The following is a 26,381-nucleotide window of genomic DNA, read 5'->3' as shown; positions in this document are numbered from 1 at the left end:
AGGGGAGGGGAGGAGAGGAGAGGAGAGGCCAGATGAGGTTCAAGAAATGGGGTATAAAGGAGAAGTGGAGGCCAGATGTAGTCCAAGGAGGAAGGAAACAGGAGGAACAAGATTCTGTGTGGGAGAAGCTGAGGTGTCGCAGTTCTGAGAGTTCCCAGAGCCTCGGGTGTGGTTAAGCTGGGAACGGCTGTGGTTTTCCACCTAAGGAGCTATGCACTGTCCACACATGGCTGCTGGCTTCTGCCACTTTTCTCCAGTCATTTGCAATATGACTGGAGAAGCAGAGCCATGGCGAGCAGAGACTGGAGGACTTGTCAGGATTATGTAGAATCACAGCACTAGGGGAGCTGGTGGAAAACAAAAGGTGGTGTTTCTGTTTAGCCTGAAGTCACTGTAGCCAAGAGAGGCAGTCAGACATAGATGGGAGAAAGGCCATATGAGAATTCATGGGACAACCAGACGAGGACTGATTCAAGGCCAGATCTGACTCTGGTTCCCTCAGAGCCTGATGCTGGAGGTGTCTTGCAGTAGATGGAGACCTCCTTCGATTAGTATATTCATGACCCAGACCTTGGAAAGGTGAAGGAGCTGTGGGCCTGGTGTTGTCACATTCTTACAGGGTCACATCCCAGGAGCAAGGTTCATTTGTAGCCCTGGGACCTACTGCCTATAGCTTACCTTCAGAGCATTCAAAAGTCTGGTTGTCACCTCATTTGTGTCTTCCAAACACCATAGGATGACTCTAACTAACTTAGGATATACAGGGATGGGGTTCTGGGACATTTTGTTGTCACTTAGCTCAGTTAATCTAGCTGAGAGTTATTCTATCCCCTCCACACTAACCAGTGCTTAGAAACAAACACTGCACACAGGACTTAAAAACTTGCTGGGAGTTCTATCAAGCGTACTTTGTGCTGGAGAGTTTGCTTAGCAGTTAAGAGCAAGTATTGTTCTTGCAGAGGACCCCAGTTAGGTTCCTAACACACGTGATGGGTGACTGATGCCCTTCTACTATACTACAAGAGCAACTGCTCTCGTGTGTGTGTGTTGTGTGTATACGCGCGCACACGAGCCACGTGCCATCAATTAAAAAGCAAATATTTTAAAAAGATTTATTTATTACATATTCCCGAGTACACTATAGCTGTTACAGATGGTTATGAGTCACCATGTGGGTGCTGGGAATTGAACTCAAGACCTCTGGAAGAGCAGTCAGTGCTCTTAACCACTAAACCATCTCTCCAGCCCTAAATATATATGTATATGTATTTAGAGTACCTTGAAGTTGGGCTTGGCACACACCTGTGCTCCCCGCACTTTTTGAAGCTAAAACGAGAGTCAAACATTCAAAGTGAGCCTGAGCCACACAAGCAGACTCTACCTCAACAAAACAAATAAAAAGCATTAAAAAAAAAAAAATCAAGACTGTGTTGGTGCATGCTTTAATTCCAGTCCTGGGGAGGCAGAGGCAAGAGGATCTCTATGAGTCCAAAGCCAACACAGTGAGTTCCAGGACAGCCAGGGTTACGTATACAGCAAGATCCTGTCTCAAAAGAAAACAATAACGGTAACAATAAATAAATAAAGGTAGCAGGGCAATAAATAACTGGGAGAGCAAGAACTGCATTGTGTAGCTCTTGTATTTGTGTAGCTTTCCTCTGAGGGAGGTGATTGGGTATTGGACAGTTTGTATAGAGCCTAGGGCCTTGCATATATTAGAAGTGTTCTTGTTTTGGGGATAGGCTATCACGTAACACAAGATGGCCTTGAACTTGCAGTGATCTTTCTGCCTCACTGACCCAAGTATTGGGGTTACAGGCATGAAACACCCCCAGCTTCATTGTTTTGTTTTGAGATGAGGTCTCACTGTGTGGCCCCCAACTGTTGGTATCAGGCCCAAACTCAGTGACATCACATCTAGGTGACTGAGGCGACCCTACATCGTTGCCAAGGCAACTGCCATACACTCCCAGAATCCACCTGGCTACCTCACCTTTACCTGGGAAAAGGCTATGTCACCGCCCATATAAATAGGCAGAACTCCCTGACCTTGCTCTCTTTCTGTTCACCATCTTCCTCTGTCTCTCTTCCCCCACCTTTGCCCTTTGCCCTGAATAACCCCCCCTCCTTGGAACCGTTTGGTCTGGTGTTGTCTGGTCTAAGCTGCTAGCAGAAGTCTAACACCAGCTCTCCTAGAACTCATTTATTTTTAGACAGGGTTGAACTTGAACTCACAGAGGTCTTCCTGCTTCTGCCTCTCAAGTGCGAGGTAGGACTGCAGTGACTCAGGTTGAGTCATTAAAACAATGACATTGATGCTGTGTGGATGTGTTTTGGCCTACATGTATGCCTCTGCACACAGTGTCTACAGAGGTCAGAAGTCTTCAGACCCCTGGGTATTGGGTCTGTGGATAGTTGTAAGCTACCTTATGTGTGCTATGAATTAAACTCAGGTCTTCTAGAAGAGCCATCACTCAAACTCTGAGCTATCTTTGCAGTCCCCCAGGCTGGTCATTGTTAAGAACTGGCTGTGTGCGTGTGATGCTGAAGGGTGTGTTAGATGTGCCAGGAATATGGAAAGAGCTTCACCCCTTCAAGATGGATCTCTAGCAGCCAGAGGAGAACACAGGGCAGCTGAAGCAGAGACAAGCTGAAGGCAAATCTCTGAACAAGAAGACAAGTCGAGGGGCTGGAGAGATGGCTCAGCTGGTAAGAACATTTAGGACCCAAGTTCAGATCCCAGCACCTCCATGGTGGCTCATAACCATCCTTAACCCCAGTTCCATGGGATCCCAGACTCTCTCTGACTGCAACCAGCACCAAGCATGCAAGCAGTACACACACACACACACACAGATGCCAAACACTCATCTCCATAAATCTAAAAAGAAAATGACAAAGCAGATTAAACACAACACTGAATTGTAGAAGTGAGATTTCATTCCTTTTCTGAAAAAATTAGATTCACAGTTTGCTCAATAGATTTTATTTATAAATTGCATCTATTTCTAAATGTGGGCCTGTATGTAAGACCGTCACAAATACACTACATAATGGAAATCGTATTTGTGAAGTCAGAGGCTGTAGTTAAGAGAATGTGGTCTCTGAGTGAACGCAGGCCCTGATTCGTTAATATTCATTCACTCTGTTTCTGTCTGACTCTCTGCCTCACTGTCTGTGTCTGTTGGGGCGAGGGTCCTGATTCTCCGTCCAGTCTTCAACTGTCTTCTAGAGTGGCATCATAATTCTGTTTGCATTTTCCTAAACAACACTAAATAGCAGAACTAAGCCCTTTCCCAAGTTTGTCCGTTGGCGACAGCCATTTGTCAGAGGGCAGTTTTCTCCAAATACGTAATACTTAACGGAAGGGGGGAGGGAGAGAGGGAGAAGGGAAGAAAGTTAACCCAGATCAGTCCAGAAGTAGGAGGCAACACCCAAAAGGAGGAACAAGCTTCCCTCTCCTCTGGGTTAGGCTGAGATGGTCAGGTGTGTCGGCTCCTTTGGCAGCTCGGGTTAATTTTTAATATTCTTTGGGTAAGGTAAAAGAGGAGGACAGGAGCGCAGGCAAGGGTAACAACCGATCCCCGCTCAGCATCAGCTCTCGCTCTTTGTTCCCCAGTCTCCTCCCCTCTTCTTTGTCTGGGAAGAAGGCTGGAGGATGATCACGTGGCAGGAGGGGGCGGAGCTCCTGGAGGTTCCGGGCTCCGAGTTGGGTACCAGGAGTCAGTCAGCTCCTTTTCTCGTCATTTCCCCTTTGACTTGGTTCTGATGTGGCTATGTGACCGCAGCCCTGGGTTTTTTTCCCTCTAACTCCAAAAGCCAGTTCCTTAGATCTCCCTGTTTTAAGATCAGTGAAAACTTTGTTTGTTTGTTTGTTTTTGTTTTTCGAGACAGGGTTTCTCTGTGTAGCCCTGGCTGTCCTGGAACTCACTCTGTAGACCAGACTGGCCTCGAATTTAGTAATCTGCCTGCCTCTGCCTCCTAAGTGCTGGGATTAAACGCGTGTGCCATCACTGCCCAGCGTGTGGAAACTTTTAAAAAAAGCAGTGCTAAGCTAATAAATTCTTACTTGAAAGCGGCTTTGTTCCAGTTCTTTGTAAAGCTCACACCCTTGCCTTGTAATTCCCAGATGTTAAAAGAGCGAGCATTGTTTAAGAATATTTGTAGGAAATACTCCAATCCAGTGCTTGTAGGATTCCCTTCTTTCTACATTGACTTGTTCTTGTTGTTTTTTTTTTTCCTTTTCTTTTTCCTGAGGCTGGAATTCACTCTGTAGCCTGCAGAGTGCTGGGGGTGGGGGTTAGGGGGGTTCCCGGCAAGAGCCATCGCCCTGGCCTGACTTTTCATTAAGGCCAGAGGTGGTGACATGGCTCAGGGCGTTCTGGCAGGTGCTACCAAGTCTGACAACCTGAACCTGAGTTAGAACCCCGGAAGCCGAATGGTGGAGTTGTCCTGGGACTTCCACACTAGTGACAGGGCATAGGCTGAGAGTGGGTCGCAGTTAATGGTTATTTTTAAACCTGGAAGAATTAAGTGTCTGAAATATGCTCAGTTTCAAATATGTGCCAGGCAGTGGTGGTGCACACCTTTAATCCCAGCACTTGGGAGGCAGACGCAGTCAGATTTCTGAGTTCGAGGCCAGCCTGGTATACAGAGTGAGTTCCAGGACAGCCAGGGCTACATAGAGAAACTCTGTCTTGAAAAAACAAACAAACCAAAACCAACCAACCAACCAACCAAACAAACAAACAAACTCAAATGTTCGTCTGGGGATTTGCAAGGAGGGCTCATTTTAGAATACCCATCTTTGGCATAGGCCAGAGGGAGGTCTTAACACTTGGTAAAATATTCAGAATGTACATCCCAGACCTTGAACATGGCAAGTCAAGCAGCCTAAGTGTAAATTTCCCCTGTCTAACATATAGTACAACCTGGGAAAGATAGTTTCGGGCTGGAGAGATGGCTGAGCAGTTAAGAACACTGGCTGCTCTTCCAGGGCACCTGGGTTTAATCTCCAGCACCCACTCCAGCTCACAACCCTCTGTGATTTGAGTTGTAGGACATCTGTTGACCTCTTCTCTCCCTGCAGGCACCTCCATGCCAAGTAGTGTGTTGATAATTTATGCAAGTGAAACGCCTATATGCATAGTATAACTTTTAAAAAGTAGACGGTGCAAAGCTGGGTGAATGTTGTATACTAAAGAGAACTAGACCGGTGAGCTTTCTTACTGTGGTGTTAGGAGTAGGACATGGTGGCACATGCTTGTCACCACAGCACTGGCCAGGTGGAGGCAGAAGAATCAGGAGTCAGCCTGACAGCCTACCAAAAATCTAACCAAACCAACTCAGGACAAGACTACTCTCATAACCCCTGTACTTCCGTCTGTGTTAATAACCTCTTCCAACAACCTCTTCACTGAAAAACATTCCCTCCCACCCCCTTGGGGTGGTATAGCTTAGTGGTTGGCGCTTGCCTAGTGTGTAAGAAGTCCTGGATTCATCTCTGCAAAAATCAATCAATAAACAAACCAATTAATTGGGATTTAGTCTGTGTAGGCAGAGTTGTATAAGAAAGGGGATGGAAAATTCTAGACTGGCTAGGCTTTGGGAGCGTGTAACCGGCCGTGGCTGGGCCACAAGCTCACTTGTTTAGTGTCATCATAGTGTCATCCCAAGTTCACCATTAAGTTGGTTTATTGACTTTTTTTTTTTTTTTTTTTAGGGTAGGCTCTCATGTAGCCCAGACTGGCCTAGAACTCAACCGACTCCAGCTGATGATGACCTTTAACCCCTCGCTCCCCCTCCCCCCTTGTGCTGGGATGGCAGGCCTGCAACACCTGCCTGGCATAGCTGGATTCTGATACACTTTTTGGTAGACCTCCTTTTCTCTCCTTTTACCTTTGCTCAGGTTCTCAGGAACAAACTCACTGTGGGGACTTCCCTGTAGGACTGTATGTGTATCTTAGGGTATTTTTCAAGGTCCCTGACCACCACCTGCTACATCTTTTCCGTACAAATTTGTTTATTTATGTGTGTATGTAGGTGAGTATGTGAGGACCACAGCATGTACATAGAGGTCAGAGGTCAGTCTGTGGAGTTAGTTCTTTCCCTCTACCATGTGGATTCTAGGGATGGAATTGAGGTCATGTCAGCCTGGTGTCAAGTGCTTTTATTTCTGAGTCATTCTGCTAGCCTTATGTTTTATTTGTGACTGAAGTGTCTCTATACTTTCCCAGATGCCCCTCCGTTGAGAAGTCCTGCCTCAGACTCCTGCTCCAGGAAATTCTCTACACCGGGTAGTTGTGTGATTGGCATTGGGGTAGTGGTCAGGACAGAACAAGGGACTGATACCAGCCTCTGTGGAGCTCAGCTCTGCTACCTTGCAATTCTACGACTTGGGGAAATGGGGTCTCCTTTGGGCCCGCAGCCTCAGAGAGTCCGCTCTGTACTTGTTCTAGCTACACTCCTTCTCTTGGGAGCATTCAACAGGACCACACCCACTGCAGTCTGTGTCCTTTCTCTAGACCATCTTCTGGACACAAGAGCTCCTTACATGCACCGAAGAATCAAGTCTGTTTTCAGGACTTACATGGTCTTCTCTTTGTGTTACCGCTCTTGACTGTGGGCTCTGCCTCAAGGAAGGCCCAAATGGGGTCACCAGGTATAGTGTTTGTTGTTATTGCTGGTTTTGGTGACGTGATGGAGGATAGATATGCTAGGCATATTTTGACAGTGTTAGACAAAGGCCTGTCCCTCAACCCTAAGCCATCTAACAAATGTAGTTGAGGGGGCAGGAGAGATGGCTCAGCAGTTAAGAACACTGGCTGCTCTTCCAGAGGATCTGGATTCCATTCCCAGCACCCACATAATAGCTAACAGCTACCTGCAATTCTAATTCTAGGGGATCCCACGCCTTCTTCCGGCCTCTGAAGATACTTCACACATGAGCTGTATAGCCATACATGCAGGCACAACACCAATACATATTAAATAAAAATAAAATAAACCTTTTATTTTAAAAGAATGTGTTTGAGAAGAGCCTATTAGTAGGTCCACATCTTCTGTGTACATTTCATGTTGTTTTTCTCAACTGTGCAAAAATGAGTTTTGTCCCCAAGTGGATACCAGAGGAACAAGAGTCTGAAAACTCTCTGTGCAAGCCACGAATGGAGGGCTTTGTTCGTCCCCACCCAGGGGAGAGCACTAACCCATTATCAGTGAAACACTCCTGGGGAAAACTCAAACATTCCTGAGAAGTGTTTGTTTCTATATGACACACAATGCTGCCTTCTCAGTGCAGAGGACTCTGGCCAGACATTTCTTAGTGAGACATCACCCCCACAGCAACGTGGCCCGATAGTCTCCCCAGATGGAATGAATCACTCTCTTGATTTTGAACCTTCACAGCCTGTTACTCACATAGTGGCTAATTTCTGACCTATGACACCTTGCACAGGTGTAGAAATGGTCCCTCCTGGGCAGGGCAGAGGGTGGCTGACTCATCTGGTTTTCCCAGGAGAGCAAGACTAGCCCCACAAGGCTGCTGCTTAGCCCCCTTCACTGAATCAGTTACTTTTAAAATTCAGTTTCTTAGGGATTAAGTTACTGAGGTCTGTGAGGAAACCAGTCCAACCAGTTACACCCTGCAAGCTTTTCCCTTGGTTAGTGCCTGAGCCAATCTGTTTTGTCGACAGGTCGGCCAGCCCCTCACGCCATGTGACTATGGAGTTTCTTTAACTCGACAAAGACTGGGAACATTTGGGAAAAACATTTTAAAACATATTTTATCAGTTTATTTTATATTTTATTAGTATATGTTAATTATAATGGTTGAGTTATGGCATTTTTATAGATACATAAAATGTATTTTGATTATATTCACCCTCCATCGAGCTCTCTTCTTGCCCTCCTGTGGTAGCCGGTCCCTTTCCTCGGTCTAGCTAATCACTGTGGTAATGTGTGCGTGTGTGCGTTCGTGCGTGCGTGCGTGCGTGCGTGCGTCCCAAAGCTCAGTGAGCTCCATCTGGGTGACTTATAGGAGCCATGGATGACGTGGATGACGGCTTATTTACCTGAGCATGGCCACCTTATGGCTACATCACTAAAGAAATCTCATTTCCAGCAACCCACAGCTCCTCAGGATGGGTGGCGGCCACCTGAGCTCCTCCCTGCTCTCCCACAGGGTGCCGATGATGGGCTGTGGCCTGTGACCTGGAAGACTGAGCTCTACAACAGTCCCCTCGTACTTCAGCTCCTGTGTTTTTCAGTTTGCTCTTTAGCGTGTTACCTTGGAGGGCGTACATAGACATCCTGTTTGTGGTCTCTGCAGTTACACCTACCTACTGCAAATAGAGGCTGGTTTTGCTTTTTGTTTTGGTAGATCTGGATGGCCTTGGACTCACAGAGATCTACTTGCCTCTGCCTCCCTAGTGCTGGGATTAAAGGTATGTGCCACCATACCTGAAGGAAAAAATAAAAAAAGAAGAAGAAGAAGCTTCTTTGAGCAAAGCTAATGGCAGCGCTGGCTGGAGAGACAGGTTAGCAGTTACAAATGCTTACTGCACTTGCAAAGGACCCAGGTTTGGTTCCCAGCACCCATCTCAGGTGGCTCACAACCACCCATAGCTTCAGTTCCCGGGGATCTGATGGGCTTCTGACTTCTCCCTGTTATACAGATGGGTTGCACATAAACTCAAGCAGACACATATATACATATACACACATAAAAATCAGTTAAGTATCTTTTAGGTATATACCCAGGAGTGGTATAGCTGGGTCCTCAGGTAATGCTATGTTCAATTTTCTGAGGAACTGCCAGACTGATTTCCAGAGTTGTTGCACCATCTTGCAATCCCACCAATCCCACCAACAATGGAGGAGTGTTCCTCTTTCTCCACATCCTCACCAGCATCTGCTATCACCTGAGTTTTTGGTCTTAGCCATTCTGACTGGTGTGAGGTGGAATCTCAGGGTTGTTTTGATTTGCATTTCTCTGATGACTAAGGATGTTGAACATTTCTTTAGGTGCTTCTTAGCCATTTGAGATTCCTCAGTTGAGAATTCTTTGTTTAGCTCTATATTCCTTTTTTTTTTTTTTTTTTTTTTGAGACAAGGTTTCTCTGTGTAGCCCTGGCTGTCCTGGAACTCACTCTGTAGACCAGGCTGGCCTCAAACTCAGAAATCTGCCTCTCTCTACCTCCCAAGTGCTGGGATTAAAGGCGTGCGCCACCACCGCCCGTCTATATTCCATTTTTAAATAGAGTTATTTGGTTCTCTGGAGTCTAACTTCTTGCATTCTTTGTATATATTGGATATTAGTCTTCTCTCGGATATAGGATTGGTAAAGATCTTTTCCTAATCTATAGGTTGCCATTTTGTCCCATTGAAAGGACAGGATGCTCTAACATATAACAAGGACATGTGCTCCACTATGTTCACAGCAGCCTTGTTTATAATAGCCAGAAGTTGTAAACAACCCAGATGTCCCTCAAGAGAGGAATGGGGACAGAAAATGTGGTACATTTACACAGTGGAGCACTACTCAGCTGTTAAAAATAACGACTTCATGAAATTCGCAGGCAAATGGATGGAACTAGAAAATATCATGCTGAGTGAGGTAACCTAGTCACAAAATAACACACATGGTTTGCACTCACTGATAAGTGGATATTAGAAATAAAACTTCAAATACCCATCATGTAACTTACAGACCATTTGAAGTTCAAGAAGAAGGAAGACCAAAGTGTAGATGCTTCAGTCCTACTTAGAAGTTAGAACAAGCTGGGCGGTGGTGGCGCACGTCTTTAATCCCAGTACTTGGGAGGCAGAGGCAGGCAGATTTCTGAGTTCAAGGCCAGCCTGGTCTACAGAGTGAGTTCCAGCACAGCCAGGGCTACACAGAGAAATCCTGTCTTGAAAAACAAACAAACAAACAAACAAACAATCAAAAAAGAAGGGAGAACAAAATAATCACCAGGGTAGCGGATGTGAGGGACTTGGGAGGAAGAGAGGGAAAAAAGGGTGAGCAGGATCAGGTATGGGAGGAGACATACAGAGATGTACAGAGGGTCAGGAAATTTAACAGAGGTGTGTAGCAATGGAGGATGGGGAGCTGAGGGTAGCCACCAGAAAGTCCAGATGCCAGAAAAGCAAGAGGCTCCCAGAACCCAACAAGGAGGATATCAGCTGAAATACCCAGCAAAGGGGAGAGAGAACCTGTAGAGACCATATCCAGAGGTTAGGCACAACTCCCGGTTGAGGGATGGGGCCACCCACCTTCTCACAAATTTTACCCAGAATTGCTCATGAGTAAAGGAAATACAGGGACAAAGAGTAGAGTAGACTGAAGGAAAGGTCATCCAGAGACTGCCTCACCTGGGTATCCTTTCCATATGCAGTCACCAACCCCAGTCACTATTGCTGATACCAAGAAGTTCTTGCTGACAGGAGCGTGGTATAGCTGTCTCCTGAGAGGCTCTGTCAGAGCATTACCTATACAGATGCGGATGCTGGTAGCCGACCATCGGACTGAGCAGGGGACCCCCATGGAGGAATTAGGAGAAGGACTGAAGGAGCTGAAAGGGATTGCAACCCCATAGGAAGAACAACAATATCAACCCACCAGACCATCCCAGAACTCCCAGGGACTAATCCACTAACCAAAAAATACACATGGAAATCCATGGCTCCGGCTGCATATGTAGCAGAGGATGGCCTTGTCTGGGCATCAATGGGAGGAAAGGCCTGTGAAGGCTGGATGCCCCAGCGTAGGGAAATGCTAGGGTAGTGAGGTGGAGTGAGTGGGTGGGGGTGGGAAGCACCCTCATAGAAGCAGGGGCCTGGGAGTGGGATGGGGGTTTTCGGAGGGGAAACCAGGAAGGAGGATCTGAAATGTAATTAAATAAAATAACCAATACAAATGTTTAAAATCAGTAGGTAATTACAGCTTTTAGAAAATCTGGCAGTAGGACTAACCCATGGGAAGGTGCTTTGACTGGCACGTCGTGCCCATGTGAAGCTTCTCCACTAGAGGGTATGACCCACAGCCATGGGCTTTTAACCTGGTTTAGGATATTAGATGTAAATTCCCTCTGTGGAGTTGGCCTGGATCCCCGTTAGAGTGTGGTTGCTTTCTCCAATAAACAGACTTGCAGCCCTTGCCCCAGTGAGCAGACTCTGTTGGGACGGGCCTAATATAGAATGGACTTTGCTGATTGTGCACCACTAAATATAACATGCTAAAGGCGCTGATGACAAGCCTGGGTAGTCACATGCCTTTATTCCCAACACTCAGGAACATCTCCATGTGTTCAAGGCCAGGCTGGTGTACATAGTAAGACTATTGACCATTAAGAAGAAGGAAGAAATGCTAGGCAGTGGGTGGCACACCCCTTTAATCCTCCTCTTCTGGAGGCAGAGGGAGGAAGATCTCTGAGTTCAAGGTCAGTCTGGTCTACAGAGTGAGTTCCAGGAGCAAGGGCTACAAGGAGAAACTTGTCTCAAAAAAGCTTAAATAGCCGGGTGGTGGTGGCGCATGCCTTTAATCCCAGCAATTGGGAGGCAGAGGCAAACAGATTTCTGAGTTCGAGGCCAGCCTGGTCTACAGAGTGAGTTCCAGGACAGCCAGGGCTACACAGAGAAACCCTGTCTTGAAAAACCAAACAAAAACAAAAACAAAAAAACAAAACAAAACAAAAACAAAAAAAACAACAACAAAAAAGCTTAAATAAATAAATTAATTAACAATAGGAATTTTCTCTCCTGTGGTTTAGAAGGTCAGAAGCCCAACCGAGGCACTGACAGGCCTCTCTACTCCAGGTCCTAAGGAGGCTTCGTGCCTTTTTCTTGTAGGTCGTCATTATATGACGTTTTCCCTGTATGTCTTCTGTATATCCAAACTTCCTTCCATTTTAAAAAAAATTTATTTATTTTTATTTTATGTATATTGGTATTCTCCCTGGATGTATGTTTGTGTGAGGGTGTCAGGTTCCCTGGAACCAGAATTACAGACAGTTGTGAGCCGGCATGTGGGTGCTGGGAACTGAACCTGGAAGAGCAGTCCGCACTCTTAGCTATTGAGGCAGCTCGCCATAGCCCTGTTTATTACCACTGCTTAAACTCTTTTTGGCAATGCTGCAAATTGAAGCAAGGACATTGTGTATCTCTGGCAAACACCAAGTGAGTCCCCTCAACTCTCTAAGCATTTGTTCAAAACGAAGGTGAATTTTCAGGGTTCCCTGTCCCTCTCTGTTCCTCTCCCCAGTGCAGCCACATTGAACAAAACTTTTTTTTCTGCTTTTCATGCTAAAAAAAAAAAAATTGTCATGCTTGTTTCAGCAGCACTTAGACCAAAATTGGAATAATACAGAGATTAGCATGGGCCCTGTACAAGGATGACACAGGAATTCGTGAAGAGTTTCATATTTTTTTAAAAAAATTGTCGTGGTAATTTCTTAAGCCCATATTTAAAACACACACACACACACAACTCAGTTACAACATTTTTAAGCTGCATGTGTAGACTGGGCAGTTCTATCACTACACTACTCTATTCCCCAGCTATGATAGCCCTTGCTGCTTGTGGCTTCTCCAGGCCACTTCTTCTCTGTCTTCCTTCCACCTCCTTTTCCACTGTTCTTCCACCAACCTCCTTTTCTACCTTTTCCTTCTGTTAGGAGCCACGTCCGCCATTGCAACATGGCGCCGGTTTCCTGCTTCCTGGTTCTTCTTGTGAGCCTTGCTTGAATGTGCACCTGCGCAAGGCGCGAAAACCAGTATGCTAATTTGGCGACATCATAAGAGCCAATGAGTGTGTGGCACGTCTCCTAAGGCTCTATATAAGCCACTGGCTTTTGGGGCTTGGGGTCCCTCGCCTCACTACCATCTAAGAGAGCTGTAACACTACCATCTAAGAGAGCTGTAACACTAAAGGAGCTGTAACAATAAAACTGCTGTCAGAAGAATCCTGAAGCGTGGCGTTCTCCTTTTCGGCGAGGCGGCGCCCCGCAACTGGTGACAGAAACCCGGGAACGAAGCCGAATGTCTCGGCGTTTTATCCAGTTTCGAGGGACCCTGTTGGCTCAACAGAGGATTCAGAACTGGCCGCGCGAGAAGTCTAGACGCTTTTCTGCAAGGTATGGTGGATCCTGTCTATTTTGCTATTGCTATCCCCGTTTGGGCCGTGGTAGTTCTTGTGCTCTGCTTCTGTCTTAACTGCCATACACAAGGGAAGGAGTGTACTTGCCCTCCGTGTATTCAGGAGCTGTAAGTCACAGGTAGATAACTGTGCAAGTTTGTTCCCTCTAGCAGTATGGGTAACCGCCAAATGAAGCCGCTTCTCTCAGCAATGCAGGAGTTGTTGCGTGAGCGTTGTTTAAAGGTTCCCGAGAAAGTGTTGTGTAATTTTCTGCGAGATGTGGATAGAGTAGCTCCCTGGTTTGTATCCACGGGGTCCTTGTCAAAGGGCTCCTGGGGCAAGCTCGGCGGAGACTTGATTAATGAAAAGGAGAAGGGAAAGTTAAGACCAGGCACATGGCCACTGTACAAAATGGTTAGAGCCTGTATAGAGGATGCAAAATGCCAAGATAAGGTAAGAGAGGGACAAAAAGCTTTGGCAGAACACCAGGATAGCCTATCAGAAGCAGAAAAGGAAAAGAGCGCTAAGAATAGAACGAAGAAAAAAGAAATTAAAAAAGAAGTAGCTACAAAAGTGGAACAGAAAGGGCCTAAGAAAAAGTTGTACCCAGAGTTAACTGAGTTTCAGAATTTAAGAATTAATGACTCCGCCTCTGAGGAGACGTCCTCGGGGGACGAAGAAGATACAGAGGATACCGACACCTCATCCTCTGATAGTGTGTTAGATCTTGAGGAACAGGCAGAGTTAGATAAAGAAGCAGCTCGTTATGAGTCTGAAAGATACGGGCTGGATTCGCCTTATGCACCGGGGTATGCCCCATCTGCCCCACCATTGGAGGAAGTAGTTAGAGTTAAAAAGAAAAAACCAAAAGAGAGACAGGAAAGACTGCTGTCCAATTCTCTTATTACAGCTAAGGAGAGAAAAAAGATAAGAGTAGCCTTTCCCGTATGGGAAGATGCTAACCAAGCTAGGCAACATTCACAGCTAGATTTAAAACAATTAAAAGCGCTAGCCGAATCAGTACAGACTTATGGAATCAATGCCTCTTTTACTCAGGCATTAATAGAAAGACTTGTGGTCAGTGCCATGACACCAGATGACTGGTATAATACTGTTAAGGCTTGCCTGACTATGGGACAGTATCTAGATTGGAAATCTATTTTTCAAGAATTTTGTGCTTCACAGGCAAGACAAAATTTAGCTCAGGGGCATCCACAATGGAACTTTGACATGCTTACAGGGCAGGGACAATGGGCTATCAATCAAACGGCCTACCCTGTAGAAGTATATGAGCAAATTAATAAGGCAGCAGTAAAAGCATGGAAAAGCCTAACAAAGGACAGGTTTCAGGAAACTTGACAAAAATTATCCAAGGGAACACTGAGCCGTTCTCAGACTATGTGGCTAGGATGATGGAGGCGGCAGGAAGGATTTTTGGAGATCCTGAGACGGCCATGCCTCTCATAGAACAACTCATTTTTGAACAGTGTACTAGAGAGTGCAGAAATGCTATTACACCTTGGAAAGGAAAAGGACTAAATGCATGGATGAAGGCTTGTAGAGAAATAGGAGGACCTCTATCTAATGCCGGATAGGCAGCTGCTGTTTTAGCGGCTCAGAGGGCCTCTAATGTTAAATGTTTCAGGTGTGGAAAACTGGGACACATACAAAGACACTGGCACTACTAATAACATTCATCCAAAGGTGCCTGGAATGTGTCCTAGGTGTAATAAAGGAAAACATTGGGCAAATGAGTGTAAGTCAGTTAAAGACGACAGAGGACGTGTAATTTCTCCTCTGCCAAAAAACGGACAACGGGGCCCACGTCTCCAGGGCCCACAAATGTATGGGGCAATAGAGAGCTTACAGAACAATCCTCAACAACATCAAAGGATAAGACAATCAGGAGAGCCACGTCAGGCTCAGCAGGACTGGATCTCTGTGCAACCGCCAGAGCAGTACTAACACCTACCATGGGGTGTCAGCCTATACCTTCTGATTTCTCAGGACCCTTACCTGAGAATACAGTAGGACTAGTGCTAGGAAGATCGTCTACGACTCTAAGAGGATTAATTGTTCACCCCGGAGTCATAGATCAAGATTATGAGGGACAAAAATCATGTGCTCATCACCAAGGGGGATTAGCTCTATAGCTCCTGGCGATAGAATTGCACAGCTATTAGTCCTCCCTAGTTTACATTCATTCTTTCCTAGTAAAGGTTTAACTAGGGGCATGAAGGGATTTGGCTCCTCTGGAGGACAGAATGTATTTATTTCATTAGATTTAGATAAACGCCCCACCTTAGAATTGAAAATTCAAGGAAGGCTTTTCACAGGCCTCCTAGACACAGGAGCAGATACTACCATTATCTCTACCAATTGGTGGCCAAAGAACTGGCCTGTTAATAGCTCTTCACAAACCTTACAAGGTCTTGGATATGAGTCTGCTCCTGATGTTAGTGCAAGTGTATTGCACTGGGAAGATTCCGAAGGCTGACGAGGGACAGTTGTTCCTTATGTCTTGACACTTCCAGTTAATTTATGGGGAAGAGATATCCTTAAACAATTGGAATTTAGGCTCACTAATGATTATTCTACACAGAGTCAAAAAATGATGAAAGAAATGGGGTGTGCCCCTGGAAAAGGATTGGGGAAGGCCTTACAAGGCAGGATCAGCCCTGTTTCTATTACAGAAAAACAAGACAGGAAAGGGCTGGGTTTTTCCTAGGGGCCATTGAGGGTGCATTGCCTATACCTTGGTTGTCAGAGGAACCTGTATGGGTTCCTCAATGGCCGTTAATCTCTGAAAAACTAGCAGCTGCAAAAGCTCTAGTTAAAGAGCAACTAAAACTAGGACATCTGGAGAGTTCTCAGTCACCATGGAATACGCCTATATTTGTGATTAAGAAAAAATCAGGTAAATGGAGGTTATTACATGATCTTAGAGCTATTAATAATCAGATGCAATTATTACGATCAATTCAAAAGGGTCTGCCACTGCTGACAGCCTTGCCTAGACATTGGGAGATTATAATAGTAGATATTAAAGATTGTTTTTTCTCTATACCTTTACATCCTAAGGACAAAATTAGATTTGCTTTCACTCTCCCAAGTATTAATCATGAGGAACCAGACCACCGATATCAATGGAGGGTCCTGCCAGAAGGCATGGCCAATAGTCCCACTATGTGTCAAATATATGTCTCTTCTGCTATTGAACCAGTTAGAAAACAGTTTCCTAAGGTTAGAATTTGTTATTTTATGGATGATATACTCTTGTGTACCAATAACAAAGAAGTTTTACACCAAGCGTTCTCTCTGTTAGTTTCTACCTTAAAACAGAAAGGACTATCTATAGCGCCTGAAAAGGTTCAGGAAGGAGAGATAGGAAAATTCTTGGGAGCGATAGTTACTCCTGAGTATATTAAACCACAGAAGGTTACTATTAGAAGAGATAAATTAAAAACATTAAATGATTTTCAAAAGTTACTAGGGGATATCAATTGGATTCGTCCCTATTTGAAATTAACTACAACTCAACTTCAACCCTTATTTAAAATACTTGAGGGAGATTCTAACATTACTTCATTGAGAACTTTGACCCCTGAATCGTCTAAAGTATTGTATAAAATAGAGATGGCCATACAACATGCTCAACTAGATAGACTTAACCCCGAATTATCTTTCCAGTTATGTATTCTTCCCTCCCCTCAACAACCAACTGCAGTACTGTGGCAAGAGGGACCCTTGCTATGGATTCACCCACATAGCTCTCCTGGAAAGACTTTAGGCTATTATCCTACCTTAGTTGCAGAATTGGCTTTAAAGGGACTTCAGCTATCCGTGATGCATTTTGGACAATATCCTAATACAATTGTATGTCCTTATACTATGTATCAAATTCAAGTTTTATGTGCATCTCAAGATGCTTGGGCAATTTTAAAATGCTCATTCCCTGGAAATATTGATAATCATTATCCTAAACATCCCTTGTTACAATTTACTCTTTCTAACTCATTTATATTTCCCAAAGTTACTAAGACACATCCTATTCATCAAGCATTGGATATTTATACCGATGGTTCTAAGACAGGCATTGGTTGTTATGTGGTTAATAATGTCCCTACTCGAATTCAGTTTGATTATACATCTCCCCAATTAGTAGAATGTGCTACTGTAGTGATAGTGTTGCAAAGATTTTCAGAGCCTATAAACATAATTTCAGATTCGCATTATGTTGTAGGAGCTGTTAAACAATTAGAAGTGGCTGATTTTATCCACCCTAAAAGCATGGTTGCTGAGATATTTAAAGATATTCAACACCATATTCGCAATAGGTGTCACCCATTTTTTATTCAACACATGAGAGCACATTCATTGCTTCCTGGGCCTATGTCTCAGGCTAATGCTATTGCTGATAAAGCCACTGAAAACCTATATTGGGTAAGCTCGCCATTAGAAGGCGCAGTTGAATTCCATAAACTCTATCATGTACCAGCTAATACCCTAAGATTAAAGTTTCATTTAACTCGTGCAGAAGCGCGAGATATTGTTCTGAAATGTACCTCCTGTGCAGAATTCAGACCCTCTCCATCTATACGGGTCAATCCCAGAGGTCTGCAACCCCTTCATATCTGACAAATGGATGTTACACATTGCAATGCCTTTGGAAAACAAAAATTTATTCATGTATCTGTGGATACATGCTCTGGCATCATTCATGCCACCCCACTTGCGGGAGAAAAAGTGTCACATGTTATTACTCACTGTCTTGAAGCCTGGGCTGCTTGGGGCAAGCCCCTTCAGCTGAAGACTGATAATGCACCAGCCTATACGTCTAAAACTTTTCAACAGTTTTGTCTGAGGCTTGGTGTCCGTCATATAACTGGCTTGCCATATAATCCTCAGGCACAAGGGATTGTGGAACGTGCCAATGGCACGTTGAAAACTTATTTACAAAAACAAAAGGGAGGAATAGGCCCCAACATGGGACCTAAGACATCTATCTCCCTAGCCCTATTTACCTTAAATTTTTTAAATCTGGATTCTGATGGACAATCTGCTGCTGACAGACATGTGGCTCCAAGTCCTCAAAAAGAATATGTTAAATGGAAAGATGTCTTAACTAACCAATGGAAGGGCCCGGATCCAGTTTTAGTGAGATCCAGGGGAGCTATCTGTGTTTCTTGATCCACAGGATCAAGAAAATCCAATCTGGATACCAAGCAGACTGACCAGAACTGTGAAAGAGGACTCACCGACCCCTGAAGAAAATGCTAAAGATCCTGCTGATGATCTGCCTGCTTGAGAGAGCGATAAGTATACCATTGTGGGCTGTGGTAAGATCATGGCCAGTTCCCATCCCAGTACATTCCCACTCTAAAGTACTGCCAATGTTTACATCATCGAGCTGTCAGCTGGAGGCACCATGTGCCATACCTTTAAACAAAGAGACTGTCAAGTATAATGCATCAAAATTTAGATTAAATGATACCTTGTGTTTCACCATAACAGACAGGGCAGAGACCCCATGCGTTGTACTTCGCAATGCTACATTGGAACACTGGATTGATCCACTTGGAGATTCCCAAATAGGCACTGGTGTCCTGCTAGAGGTACTCAATAACATAGTGGCAGGACAATCTGAGGGCAGTGGAAATACATCTAACAAAAAACAGTCCCCTGTGAATATCACTACATTATTGCTAAAAAGTAAGGTAACCATACTTGAACGATCATATTGGCAAACCAATAATGCCACTAATGTCAGAGTGTGGCCATGGTGCCCTCCAGATCAGTCGTTTCCACCAGTGTTTACACACTGCCAGTCTAAAAGGATGCCTAAGGTAGAAGTATCTCGAGGGTTCACCTTATCGCCACCTCTAAAAAGGATGGCTATGACAGGAAATAAAACAGGGAAGGTAAACGAATGGCCATTTTATCAATGGGTGTTGACAAATTTAGCGGGGGCTGCTACCAGTTTATCAGCCTTTGCGACTCTAGGTGAGTCACAACATGACATTTGGAGTGTATCAGCAACCAGAACTAATACTACACCAGTGATATTGAATGATATTAAATATAATAACTTGTTGGCAAATTATTCAGCCAAAAGGGCAGCAGTTTGTGTTTCGGCTCCCTTCTTTTTTATTTTAGCAGAATTTAAAAATAAAAGCAGCATATTAGATTGTGCGAATGTCACCTGCCATTTGACAGAATGCTGGAATGGGTCCGCATCTTTAGCACTGCTGGTGCGGGTTCCGACCTTTGTCCCTATACCGGTGGATGCCGATCCCGATAAATTTCCAATAATCTCCTTAATTAGAGAAAAGAGAGATTTTGGCATCACGGCGGCCATTGTGACGGCCGTTGCAATGTCGGCTGCTGCAGCGGTGACTGCGGGTATTGCCCTAGCCAATCAAGTCCAAGCAGCAGAAACAATAAATAATATAGTGAATGCCTCGGCAGATGCTATGGTAAAACAGCATAAAATGAATAGCCATTTGATTTCTGGGATACTGCTTGCTAATCAGCGAATAGATCTATTACAAAGCAAAATGGAAGAAATTGCTGATATTCTTCAAGTAAGCTGTGTAAGTCATACTAAACACATGTGTATCACACCCTTGAAATATAACAATGAGTCTTTTACAGAAAGTACTAAATTATCTAATTTTTTACAAGGAAATTGGTCACAACAGGCTGAGGAGCTACAAGAAGAACTCCTGCTCAAGATTGCTGTTTTGAATGGGACCAGAATAAACCCGATTGATGTTGGAGACTTCACTTCCTGGCTCACATCCGCCTTCTCCTTTTTTAAGGAGTGGGTGGGGGTGGGAATGTTTGGCTGTATGATCTTTGGGGGAGTGCTGATCACACTCTGGTTGCTCTGCAAATTTAAAAAACAACATCGTAGAGATAAAGTACTTACCACTCAAGCACTGCTTGCCTTAGAGCAGGGAACATCCCCTCAAGCTTGGTTGAATATGCTTAAACAATGAGACACTATCATTCAATGGGATACCCTGAGGGCTCGTGTTCCCATTGCACCAGGAATCCTGAGTGGTAGTCCTCCACACTTCCCAGGGCTCGGGTTCCCATTGCACGGGAGATAAGTGTGGAGGGTCTCACAACTGTTTAACTGCCTTGAACGCCTTACTGGTGGAACGGTGGGCTTGATCGGCGAAATAACAGTTGGAAAATTGTTGCAGCAATTTAATAAAAAAGGGGCAGACTTTTTTTTTTTAAAAAATTGTCGTGGTAATTTCTTAAGCCCATATTTAAAACACACACACACACACAACTCAGTTACAACATTTTTAAGCTGCATGTGTAGACTGGGCAGTTCTATCACTACACTACTCTATTCCCCAGCTATGATAGCCCTTGCTGCTTGTGGCTTCTCCAGGCCACTTCTTCTCTGTCTTCCTTCCACCTCCTTTTCCACTGTTCTTCCACCAACCTCCTTTTCTACCTTTTCCTTCTGTTAGGAGCCACGTCCGCCATTGCAACATGGCGCCGGTTTCCTGCTTCCTGGTTCTTCTTGTGAGCCTTGCTTGAATGTGCACCTGCGCAAGGCGCGAAAACCAGTATGCTAATTTGGCGACATCATAAGAGCCAATGAGTGTGCGGCACATCTCCTAAAGCGCTATATAAGCCACTGGCTTTTGGGGCTTGGGGTCCCTCGCCTCACTACCATCTAAGAGAGCTGTAACACTAAAGGAGCTGTAACAATAAAACTGCTGTCAGAAGAATCCTGAGCGTGGCGTTCTCCTTATCGGCAAGGCGGCGCCCCGCATCCTTCCCCTGCCCAATCATCAGCTGTAGCCTTTATTTGACCAGTCAGAATGGGGACATGATCTAACCCTTTTGAGGAAGCAGAATTAACATCAAAATACAAACAGCACCAGGGCAAACCACAACAAAAACCTAAAAAGAAAAAGCTTTCTCTCTTTTTTAGATGTGTGTGTGTGTGTGTGTGTGTGTGTAGGTCAGAGGACAAGTTATGTGAGTTACTTCTCTCTGTCTACCATGTGGGGTTCAAGGATCACACATGGTTTAGCAGCAAGGGCCATCTTGTCAGCCCTGGTTGTCTTTTGGCCTCCTCCTTGTTATTAATAAATAAGGAGAAGTCTCACTATTTGCTCAGATTAGGTGTGAACTCCTTCACTCAGGTGACCCACCAGCCCCAGACTCACTGATAGACAGGAAAACAGGTATTTTCCTTGTTTTTCTAAGGGCACGTAAGCCATTGCCTTAGCTCAGATTGATTTGGTTGCTGTCTTAGGTTTCCATTGCTATGAAGAGACATCATGACCAAGGCAGCTCTTACAAAGGACATTTAATTGAGGATGACATACAGGTTCTGAGGTTCAATCCATTATCATCATGGTGGGAAGCATAGCAGCATCCAGGCAGGTCTGGCCCTGGAGAAGGAACTGAGAGTTCTACATCTTGTTCTGAAGGCAAACAGAAGACTGGCTCCTCAGGCAGTTTAGGAGGAAGCTCTCTCAAAGCCCACCCCTACAGTGATGCACTTCCTCCAGCAAGGCCACATCTCCTAACAGTGCTGCTCCTTGAGGCAAGCATAACTTAAACTTAAACCCTCAAACCACCACAGATGCATTGACAAATTCTTTCTTTCTTTCCTTTTTAAAGGTGTGTGTGTGTGTGTGTGTTGTTGTTGTTGTTTGTTTTGTGGATTTCTTTTTGAAACAGGGTCTCACTGTATAACCTGGCTGGCCTGGAACTTTCTTTGTAGACTAGGTTGAGCTAGAACTCACAGAGATTTGTCTGTTTCTGTCTTTTATCTATTTCTTCCTATCTATCTATCTATCTATCTATCTATCTATCTATCCATCCTCTCTATATATTTGGCTTTTCATTACAAGACTTCTCTGTAGCCATGGTTGTCCTGGAACTTGTTCTGTAGACCAGGCTGGCCTTGAACTCACAGAGATCCAGCTGCCTGACTGTGCCTCCCAAGTGCTGGGATTAAAAGCACCACACACAGCTTGCCTTCTTTTGAAATGCTCATCAGTGTGTGTGTGTGTGTGTGTGTGTGTGTTCTACTTGCATGTATATCTGTGGATCACTTGCATACTTGTATTCCTGGAGCCTGTGGAGGCCAGAAGAGGGTGTTAGATTCCCTGGAACTGAGTTAGGGGCATGAGAAGGCCTCAATGTTCTTTCAGCCTGCCCTTTTACAGAATGACAAGTCTTTCCTCCTACCTCAGAGCTACCTGTGGAAGCTAAAGAGACGGGCCCATAAATGGCTTGGACTCTTTCCTGGTGAGAGTTTGTGCTTATATAAATATCACACTGAGAAGTTTATAGCAGGAACACATATAAAGTGTGATATGATCCTTCCCAGCATACAGTGTTACTCAATGGAGTCCATTCATGACCCCAAGAAAAACATGGAGAGGAACTGGAAGGAGTGGGTGGAACCAGAAGGTTCTTGGCCAAAGGTGTTATCTGTACCATAAAAGTGAGGTATCATGGCCTTGGGCCCCACGCCTATGGAGATGAGAAAACCAGAGCTGAGGTAAGCTCTCGGAGCTCAGTCCAGTGTACACTAGCAACTGCTGAGGCGAAGCTGATGAACGGCAAAGGCTTCCTGGGAAAGTCTGGGAACAGACTAAAGAGTGAGGTCACCAAGAGTGAGCTGTGAAGGAAACGGTGGTTGGCGGACGGCTGCCTACCACGCCTGGCCAGCTGTGCTGAAAGCTGGAATCCACTGTACAGTTCAATGTCTGGGGGTGGTGGTGTTCCCCTTGTTAAATTGTGATCGGTCACAGTCACATGTGGGTTCGTCATGAATGGCGAATGGAATTTCAGTTCATTTCTTTTCTTTTTCTTTTTTTTTTTTTGTCTTCCCTATTCATTCAGGCCTCTACCTGGGAGCACACCCTGCCACCTGAGCTGTGGAAGCCAACTGCGTGGAAAGCCGGCTGAATGGAAATGCCCTTAATCCAACCAGGAACCAGCGAAAAGCCACAGGCTCCAGAAGGGTCTAGAAGGGAGGGCCAAGGTGAACTCGCAGCCTCCAAACAGCAGCTTGGCTGTGCCCAAAGGTGGCATTGGGGCAGGGCAAAGGAAAGCATCACACAGGGACTTCTCTGGCACTTATGTGGGACAGTCACACCGGGCTCTCTGGCTACAGGCCGGAACAAGTTTCTGCAGTCAGTACTGGGAAGGGTCAGAGCTCAGATTTGGGGTTGGGGAATCCAGGCAGAGAGACTGGGCCTGCAGTTAGAGCTGCTTGCGTTTCTATGACCAGAAACTCAGAAATCAGATACTGGTTTGACCTGCCTTCAAGGTAGGATTGACGGTAGGTGTACTGGGAAAGCTGGGCACTTCCTGAAAATAATGTTTTTCCTACCCTACTCACTGATGCCTAGCATTCCTTTAACAGGGAACCAAGACTTGCGTTACAGAGCAAAATTAAAATAGCATGGGAAGAGAAATTCTAGACATAGGAAGTGTGTGTGTGTGTGTGTGTGTGTGTGCAAGCGCGCGAACATGCTTCTTGTAGGGTGGTCAGGTTTTGCTCATGGCCATCCATATGAGAAAATAAATCAGCTTCCTCTATCACAAAAAGCAGCAGAATCATTTCCAACTGACTTTAGGTTTCCAGGTTTAGTATGTAAAAGAAAGCAAGGGCTTTTCCTCTAGACAAGATTATGAAACTGGAGAGTGGCTCCAAAGGCTTCAATTCTTATTTTTAACGCTGGTTCTCTGTCATTCTGAAATGTAGTGCTGCCCCCTGCTGGCTATTCTGCAGTATAGAGGCTGAAAAAGCGCGAGCAGGTGGTGGTGGGGAGACTCTGACCTAGGAAGCCTATGGAGGGAACACCGCACAAGAAAACAGGACAAATAAATCAAGACCCTCAGAAAACACCTCTGGGTGTCTTTTGACTTTGAATTTAAACAGGGATATCTAGTTCTTGGGCTCGAGTTTTGCAAATTAGGTTCCAGGGCCTTGAGTGTTCAAAGAACAATGGCTGCTAGCTAGCCTCACCCGCTTCCTGGATTCTAGGTCCCTGGGCAGCCTCCAAAAGTCTCACCTGATTCTGAAGTTCTCTCTGGTGAGGCTCATGGCCCGAAGCTGCAGTCTCCGAGGGGTAGAGGATGCGGGGAGTCTTCATTATCTTGCTTCCTACCACTCCTCAAAATCTCTCCAAAGGGGATTTCCCCACAGTGCTAAATGAAGCAGTGTCAGTTTCTGCCCAGCAGAAATTAGAATTTATGTGGATGTACTTGGATAAATCAAATATCTCAAAAAGGTTACTTTCAAGTTGCCTGATGCTATGCTAGGGTATTAACAAAAGCCACTAAACATGTTGCCTTTTTATAAAAATTTTGTATGTGTGCATGTGCCAGAAGAGGGCGTCATATCCCTGGAACTGAAATTATAGATAGTTGTGAGCCGTCCTGTGGATGTTGGAAATCTAACCTAGATCCTCTACAAGAGCAGCCAGTGTTCTTAAATATCGAGCCAACTCTCTAGCCCCACCTATCTTCATTCTGGTGAATTGTAGCTATACAGGTTGATTTTGAAATCAGTATAAATTTGCTCAGCACTTCTTTAAAATCCTTGGTTAGCTGGGCATGATGGTGCACACCTGGAATCCTAGCATTCCGGATGTTGAGGCAGGAGGACTGCCAGAACTTTGAGAACAGCTTGGGGCACACGGCGAGACGTCATCTTTTTTTTTTTTTTTTTAAAGCCTAGAGATTGGGCTGGAGAGACAGCTCAGTGGTTAGGAGCACTTTCAGAGGTCTCTTTCAGAGGTCCTGAGTTCTATTCCCAGCAACCACATGATGGCTCACAACCATCTGCTGTAATGAGATCTGATGCCCTCTTCTGGTATGCAGGTATCTATATGCAGATAGAATACTCATATATATAAAGAAATAAATCTTTTAAAAAATTTAAGACACACCTTTAATCCCAGCACTCAGGAGTTCAAGGCCAGCCGGGTCAATAGAGCAAGTTCTAGGGAAGTCAGGGCTACATGGAAGAGACCCTGTTTCAAAAATAAAACAAAGCCCAGAGATTGCTCAGTAGTTAAAGGTTGGACCACCTGAGCATGAAGGCCCAGAAAGTGGAAGGAGAGAATGATTTCTGCCAGTCCTCTGACCTGCACACACCTGTTGTGATATGCGTTGTGTCATACAATTCACAGGAAACACACAATAAATAAAATATAATATTTGAGCCAATAATAAAATTTGCTTTCATTGTATCTGAGGACACTTAAAACCCCCCTAATAAAGTACGGTTGAATAGTCAGTCAGAGGTTTAGGGTCAGACTCAAGGTCTGGAGGGAAGGTGCTCTCCACGCACCCACGAAGCCATCAGTGTCAGTGTTAGGGTTGAAGCTTCAGCTTGTGGGAAAAAGTTCCTGTATTTATAGAACTGGGTTCTAACTCAGAGGTTACAAATGGAAGCACATCTGTTCTTAGAAGTAAGACAAATGCTGTTTATTCCTTGTGACACCAACAACTGCCAAGAACTTCTAAGAGGTGTCCGAGTTCTGAATCTGAGCATGCTCAAGAATTAGGTCTGATGCCGGGCAGTGGTGGTACACACCTTTAATCCCAGCATTTGGGAGACAAAGGCAGGCAGATTTCTGAGTTCGAGGCCAGCCTGGTCTATAGAGTGAGTTCCAGGACAGCCTGGGCTATAAATAGAAACCCTGTCTTGAAAAAAAAAAAAAAAGAAAAAAAGAAAAAAAGAATTAGGCCTGAGACTTCACTGATGCTTTTACCACCTAGTGGCAATGTTCCATCTCTCTTAAGGCCAGTTGGGGGACCATCTTAGCTCTGCTCAGAACTTCAGAACTACTGGAAGTGAGTGACAGATACTGAGGAGGACCCAAACTGTAGCAAGCAGTTTGCTCTAAGTGCTGGAGTCCAGTCAATTCATGTGCAGCAGGGCCGGATTACAGAAAGGAACTTCAGTGCTCTATAATGATTGTCTTGCAAAAAAATTTAAACTTGGGCATTTATTCCTTCGGTCAAGGTCAATAGAATCCTCAGCTCTTCTCGCCTGGAGCCTCAAATGTCTTATCATTCATGCTCCCAACAGATCCTGACCTTCCTGAATCTGACTGGCAAGCAGACCTCCCCCTCCCCTCCCCCTCCCCCTCTCCCTCTGCCTCTCCCTCTCCCCCTTCCCTCCCCCTCCCCTCCCCTTCCCCTCTCCTTCCCCCTCTCCCTCTCCCCTTCCCTCTCCCTC

General features: G+C 45.0%; 1 non-coding gene across 1 annotated transcript; it reads left to right on the top strand.

The window, feature by feature from the left end:
* The first annotated feature begins 12,323 nt into the window (after positions 1-12,323).
* On the top strand, positions 12,324-12,427 carry LOC114616209. The gene has a single exon (XR_003710604.1). It is a non-coding gene; the product is annotated as a U6 spliceosomal RNA (small nuclear RNA).
* Positions 12,428-26,381: the final 13,954 nt, after the last annotated feature.

This window comes from Grammomys surdaster, unplaced genomic scaffold, assembly GCF_004785775.1.
Source record: "Grammomys surdaster isolate TR1022 unplaced genomic scaffold, NIH_TR_1.0 309133, whole genome shotgun sequence".
Classification (NCBI taxonomy): Eukaryota; Metazoa; Chordata; class Mammalia; order Rodentia; family Muridae; genus Grammomys; species Grammomys surdaster.
The sequence above is the reverse complement of the archived record's forward strand: the minus strand, read 5'-3'. Positions and strand labels throughout refer to the sequence as shown.